This window comes from Gavialis gangeticus, unplaced genomic scaffold, assembly GCF_001723915.1.
Source record: "Gavialis gangeticus isolate Ggan-Ray unplaced genomic scaffold, GavGan_comp1, whole genome shotgun sequence".
NCBI classification, from domain to species: Eukaryota; Metazoa; Chordata; order Crocodylia; family Gavialidae; genus Gavialis; species Gavialis gangeticus.
The window spans coordinates 70,247,089-70,253,956 of NW_017729022.1; the positions used below are offsets into that span (position 1 = coordinate 70,247,089).

At 45.2% G+C, this 6,868-nt stretch overlaps 1 long non-coding RNA gene across 1 annotated transcript in view; it reads left to right on the top strand.

Moving 5' to 3' along the window:
• LOC109296108 overlaps positions 1–1,015 on the top strand; it is a 20,155-nt gene extending 19,140 nt beyond the window's left edge. Inside the window, exon 3 of the long non-coding RNA XR_002096895.1 lies at positions 922–1,015. This is a non-coding gene — a long non-coding RNA (uncharacterized LOC109296108). The remainder of the gene's footprint in view (positions 1–921) is intronic.
• The last annotated feature ends 5,853 nt before the right edge of the window (positions 1,016–6,868 follow it).

A 6,868-nucleotide genomic window follows, 5' to 3' on the forward strand; every position in this document is an offset into this window, starting at 1 on the left:
TGCAGGAGGTGGAAAGGGAAGCAGAGAAGCGGGGAAGAGGTGCAGAGGAGGCCAACACAATGCAGCAGGGTGGGGAAAAGGGGAGAGGGCACAACTGTGCTGTCACCAGCCCACAATCCTGGTCCCGGGCCTGCCCACCCACCCTACTCCCAGATGCTACACCCTGCTCACCTGCGGCCCCATTCCACCCACCTGGTTAAGTGTGCCCTGCCGGCAGGGGCCCCACACTGGTGTCCATGGAGACCTCATTCATCCACCCCATCCAGTGCCCCTGGATAGGGTGGACAGGCTAGGGTGCCTGGGCAGCAAGACGGGTCCGGTCACAGTAGCAACACTGGCAGAGGCAACCCGAAGGAGCCTCTGCCACTGCCACCAGGTCTGCCAGGAAGCTAAGCCCTGCCACTGCACTGCCCCAGCCCCACTGCGAGCCTGGGAGCAGTGGGGCCAGCTGCATGCATCACAGCCTGGGCTGCCCCCTGCACTGAGGGGACTGGTTACAAGCCAGATAAAATCCCTTGGCAGGCCAGATCCAGACTGCATGCCATATTTTTCCCACCCCCATTCAACATGCTAATCCCAAAATGGAAGCATTATTTGTTGCGTTATTATAACCCACATTTTTATGTAGGTTATGCATCCCCCCTGCATGTCCATAAGAGATTCCTGTTGAAGACTGAGGGACAGATTTTAGGGGTATTTGGGCATCTAAAGAAGCGGATAAATGCTTAGGCATCTGCATCATTAGGCTCTTAAGTGCCATTAAAAATCTGATCCTTCATTCTATAGCTCAAATGGACTTAGTTCTGCAGCTTGCAGGATCAAATCCCCACAATGAAGGTGATTATAATTACAAGCACAAGTAGTAAAGAAAAAAATCTTTACTATTTAATACAGGCTGCATTTGTAGGATGAGCTGTAAAGTTAGACTGTAACCTCAGGACACTCACCTGGGTGGGATTGTACAGTTCCTGTAGAGGACTTCTCGACCCCTTCCGACAACAAATGTCCATTCCAAATGGATTCCTACGCATTACTACAGGGGGGGAAATTGAAATTAACACAGGTTAGCAAAGGAGTATTTAGAAAATAAGATGACAGTAACACAGAATGTATACAGTGAGGACTGGGATTTCCAGAAATACTCAGGAATTTTATAAACCACTTTTTCAAACATCCACATCACCTCCTGTAAGAAAAGGTCTAAGAGCAGAGTGCCCTTAGTATATTCTGAGCTTGTACCCACCGGAACATGGCACCTCTCTTTCTGTCCCTACCAAAAGACGTCGGCCCACTTTGGGGCTTAGGTTTTTTGACAAACATCTATAATACAGGCATCTAAAACAGGAAGTGTTCCGATTTTCAAAAAGACCCAAGCACCTGCATCTCCCACTGATCTCATAGCACCAGCTTGCTGACCATGCTCAACACTTCTGAAAAAAAAAAATCAGGCCATGTCCAAGTGGATGCCTAAACCTGGACTAAGCCCAGTTCCTGATATTAAGCAACTGGATTTGCAGATTTTTGGCTTAAAACTTCAGTTTCCCCTCACTGCACTAAAGCATAACATGTGCAGTGTCATACCCTCGCACATTGGATATCAACTATGTGCCCGGAATGCTTGATCAGTTTTTTTAGACTGTTCCAGTCCGACAGCCGCAACCAACAAATACTATGTTTCTGCAATTGCAAGTAGGCCAGTTTTCAGACAGAGGCTTCATCCAAGACCTGATCAGCGAGATAGTTATAAAGTCAAATCGTGATGGTTCTCATGTTATAAGCAGGGATCATGGGTTTTCTCTGTTTAAAAATCACAAGTTATCTGATTAAAACCCTCCAAAATATACATTGTTAAAATAAAACGCCATTTTGAGCACAATATTTTATTTATATATTTACAATTTTAAAGGAATTCAGAAGTCTACTAGTGCCTCAATCACTATAATAAAATAAATTCTAAATACCCATACATTTTGGCATTTGCTTTTACATTTATTATGGAAAATCAGAGCTCCCCCGCCCCCTTTCCTTACCAGGATGCAGCTCCAGCTCCAGCTGTCTCCCACCACCTACTGCTTTGTGGCACTGAGCAGCTCTGATATGCCGGTGTCCTGCCCATGCCATTGCCCCTCACTCCCCACCCAGAGCCCCCTGGGCTCTATCAGTACCCCTCACTCCCCCCACCCCAAACCCAGCTGCCAGAGCTATGGGGCCAGGGACCTGCAGTCCTTGCCTCCTGTAGCTAAGCCCAAGCCCCAGCTGCCACTCATGGGAGGTAGTGGCTGCTATGACAGAGCAAAGCGTGGAGCCCAGCTCCCACTCCCCCATGGGTGGCAAGGCCACAGCAGAGCCCACTGGGGGGAAGAGGCAGATGCAGGCTGCCCGCTGCTGGCTCAGGCTCACTGCCCTGCTGCCCTCCCCCCCAGGGCCTCCACAGCCCAGCAGGCAAGACCTGACATGGCAGGGAAAAGCAGGGCCCAGTAGGGACACTCGGTGCCACTGCCACAAGTCCTGTGCCACCATGGCGAGGCACCCCCTTCCTGCCTGGCAGCCGCAAGGGGCACAGTTCTGTGCCACCACCCCTGCTGCTGTTGGGTGGGCAGAGGGTGCCTCACCATGGTGCCACGGGGCTTGTTGTGGCAGTGCTGAGCTTCCCTGCCAAACTGGGTCCTGCCCAGCAGGCTGTGGAGGCCCTGGGGGAGACCTGCAGGGCAAGGAGCCCAAGCTTGCAGTGGGCAGCCTGCACCCACCACCACCAATCTGGGGGGCATGCTTCCCCCAGGGGAGCCACCCACAGCCCAGTCCTGCTCTCTGCCTGGGCCCTGCAGCTGTGCATTCCAGCCCTAGGCTACAAGCCCCACACTACCCACGCTGGGCAGCAGCCCCCAACCTGCCCAACGCCCTCCCCACCCCCACCAGACTTACTTGCGGGGAGCTGCTCAGTTGCCATGTGCATGTGTATGTGCACACATGTACAGGGCACCCCCTGCTGATCACCCTTCTCCCACTCCCCTCACCCCCTTTCAGGCTGGAACTCTGCCAGCATGCAAGAGGAAACCCACCATTTTCTGCATTTTTCTCCTTTAAAGAGAATATCCAGGTTTTGCTGCGTTGTTTTGGAGAACGGAAAACCCGGGTCCTAGTTATAGGAGCTTCCAGAGGGAAGAGTAGAGATGCATCTTATAGACTAACTGAATTAGCTTCTAGGGGAGGTTAACTCGGGTCCTGGTCATGCAGCCAGGGCAGTAAAGTAGACCCACATGTCCAACCTTGCGGTTGATATGTTCAGGGGAAGCTTTGCATCCATGCTTGGACTCCTTGTAAATCAGTAAAGCCTTGTCATTTATGGAATTAAGAACAGACCCAAGTCCTCATTGTGAACACGCAAAAAAAAAAAAAAGATTAGAATGGGACTTATGTGGAAAAGGATATGAACTTCACAGAGCCCAACAACGTGAACTAGTCAGGCTTGTTAGGAATAATATAATATATTCTCTTTCATAAAAAGAGACCAATGTACATTATAGTAATGACCCAAAACAACACAGCTCACAATAATCATATTGTAAGTTTTCCTTTTATTGGTGCCAATCCAATATGGACTGATATATCAGTGCATCTATAGTAGTAAGACAGATGCAGGTGTCTAGTAAATAAACACAGCTAAATGGTTTCGATATTTTTTTCCACAACTGAAATACTGGATGTTACTACAGGTATAATTTTAAAGTAACTTGCTTAAATAGCCAATTCATTTTGGAACACTTTAAATCATAAAGATATACTGGAATCACTCCATTTTTAGGCTGCCATGAATTTTAAAAATATTTAATGTTGTCATAGTTGAAAACAAATGTTATGTGTGATAATATTGTAGATGCTTCAAAATCCAACACATTTTTTAGAATGTGACTTTTCATAATTTCTGTCTGTATTTCCCCATCTCTTTCAACTTGGACTTTGAAAATAAATCAGTCTCTTCCAGTTTTATCAGAGCCTAATTCTGTTCAATTTTATTCTTGGGCTGACTTGGAACATACAATTCTTCCGTGTTTGCAGTTTGAATGGTGAAAATGTTTTAATTTTTCATATTTTTTAAATGATATTAAATAATGAACTGAAGCTCGTTTGGGGTTTAAATAAACTTTTGGCATTGCTACACACGACAAGACCAAAGGCTCTTTTACACGTTACATTTATAACACTATTAACATGTGGCATAAATTTAAAAGCTACTACACGTGGACAACCCTGGTCTCCCACAATCTAGGAATTGCCCAGGAACTCTGTAAACAACACTGGTCCTCAGGACAGCCCCAGTTCTCCAGTAGAGCCTAGGGTTGCCTTTGGTTTGTGGGGAGGGAGGCAGGGGATGAAAATCAGAGGCTTCTAGTGGTTGCAGCTGAAGGGCTTCCCTTGCTGGGTATTTTAAAACTCATACCCAGGAGTTGGCAAGTGCAGGTACAAGCGATCAGAGACTCCTAGCAGGGGGACAATCATCTGATTATTGGCCCTGTTCCAGACAGCCCTGGGTCCAAAATCAGACCCAGGCCTGTCCAGGCCACAGCCCAACAATCTTCTGATTATTGCCCTGGACAGCCACAGGTGACCCTGACCTCAACCATGCAACACACAACACAATGCACAGCCTTCACATAATCCCACTGAAATGCCTCCATTTATATTTAAAAATACTGAAGTAGGGGAAGAAGTGGAAGGTAATGTTTCAATGCAGCCAAGTCATTATATTTTGATTAACCAGCATCCAAAACACTGATTCTTTGTTCCAAAGTGGTCTCATGGGATAAAAAGAATAATTCCAGTGTGCTATTCTTTCATTTATTACTTCACATTTCAGTTTCATTAAATATGGTAAACAGTAAAATGCATACATGTGAACTAGCTCTCCCTGGTTCACTTAGCAGGCAGAGAGCAAAGTGGCAACATTTTATAGAAGGCACTAGCAATCATAAAGCTTAAAATTATTTGCACAATGACAAGATTTGATTCTCAGACATAAACAAAACAAACAAAAACCTTCACTCCCCACTAAAAGCTAAATGCTAAATGTGGGATGTGAACTGTAGAAACCATTAAATCTTTATTTTATGGTTCCCAATTTTATTTAATTGTTGGTTTTTCCCTATGAAGTCTTTAAAAAGAGGTTGCAGGGTTAGCACAGCAATGTAGCAGCTTAAAACAGGGCCAGCCTTCCTGTGAGTCTGATTCAGTAACAGGATTCATTTATGTTTAATTAGGTTTCTATAGCGTCTCTGGAGAGAAGTAGTTCGCTGTGTTAGTTTGAAGTTAGACAGAAGGCAGGGCAGGGTGGCACCTTATAGACCAACTCCTTCAGAGGCATGAGCTTTCATAGGCTATAGCCTTCTTCATCAGATGCTATGAACAGATTTGCAGACAGTAGCAGTACTTAATAAGAAGGAATAAAGTCATTTAAATACAAAAGATATCCCATTACCTAGGAGTTATACAAGGTAGTCTATGTCCCCTAATGGGTTAACTGCTTTGTTTATCCCTTTTGATCCTGTCAACCCACCTTCACCTCTCTCAGCACATCCCTCCCCTTATCCTTTCCTTCCCCTTTTCCCATCCTCTTTATTTAAAGGATAACAAAAGAGACCCCTACTTTCCACAAAAATAGTCATAAAATGTGATGAATCAGGCTGTAGTCTACAAAAGCTCATGCCTCCCTGAAGGAGTCAGCCTATAAAGTGCCACCTACCCTGTCTTAGAGCATTTCTGTTTGCACACACCTTGGAAATATCAGGTTTGGGATTCATCTTTGGCATCTGAATAAGCCATTCCCTCTATAACAATAGATTCTCTATATGAAAAATAGAAGAGACGATGACTACAGAAAGAACAAAAAGGAGCCATTTCTACTACAAGAAGGAAGGAATCCCAAAGTACTGCAAGTTTTCTACAGGAGTTTGTGCATGTATGTTTTCCATTTTGGGTCTTTGTCAAATGTCCAAATTGAGCTCTGGCAAGATGGGAGGGTCTTGGATTTAAAGATATTTTAAATATGCCTTTTATTCAGAAGACCTGTATTTGTAGCAAGAGCATGGCAAAACAAAATTGAAAATATGTACAAACATGATTTACCCAAAGTTTACCTATCATCTCCCACAACAAACTTGCCATCTGTTACCAGCTTAATGTGTCCATGGACTAACTAATCAGTACAATATGATTTGACATATACTATATGCACCTCTATGGAGAAAATTTTAGTTTCTTTTAATTTGTTATGGGTGGTGTGATCTCTTCAGGTTTGAATCTCATTTACAATGGGATCCTTTACACAATGAAAGAGACCCTAAAGTAGATGTAAATTACAAGTACACTGATTTTAAGAACCTTTTCATTATCACAGCAGTATAAAGAGGCCTCAGTGGAAATGCAAACCCAGCCCTTAAATTTATCCAGCTCTTTCATTAATATTGCAGATATCAGTCTAAAACAGCGTTTTCCAACTGATGTGCCATGGCATTTTGGGCTGGAGCCACAACCCTCACCTGCTGTCGCTGCAGACACAGACAGACCGGGAGTGTGGCTCCAGCCAGGCAGCAGGCGTGGCTCCAGCCTGAAATACTGTGTGGCTGGCCACGCACCACCTCCTTCCCCCCTGCTCCGCATCCAGTGTGCTGTGGTGCTTTTTTATTTAGGTGCCGTGGGGTGAAAAATATTGGGAAACACTGGTCTAGAACAGTGGTTGTCAACTGGGGATACGTGTACCCCTAGAGGTTCGTACACTTGGTAAAAAAGGTTGCAAACCCCTGGTCTAGAACATTGTTTACAGTGGGAGGTTTCCATTTGAAAGCAGCAACAGTTCTTGCAGATACAGACTTTA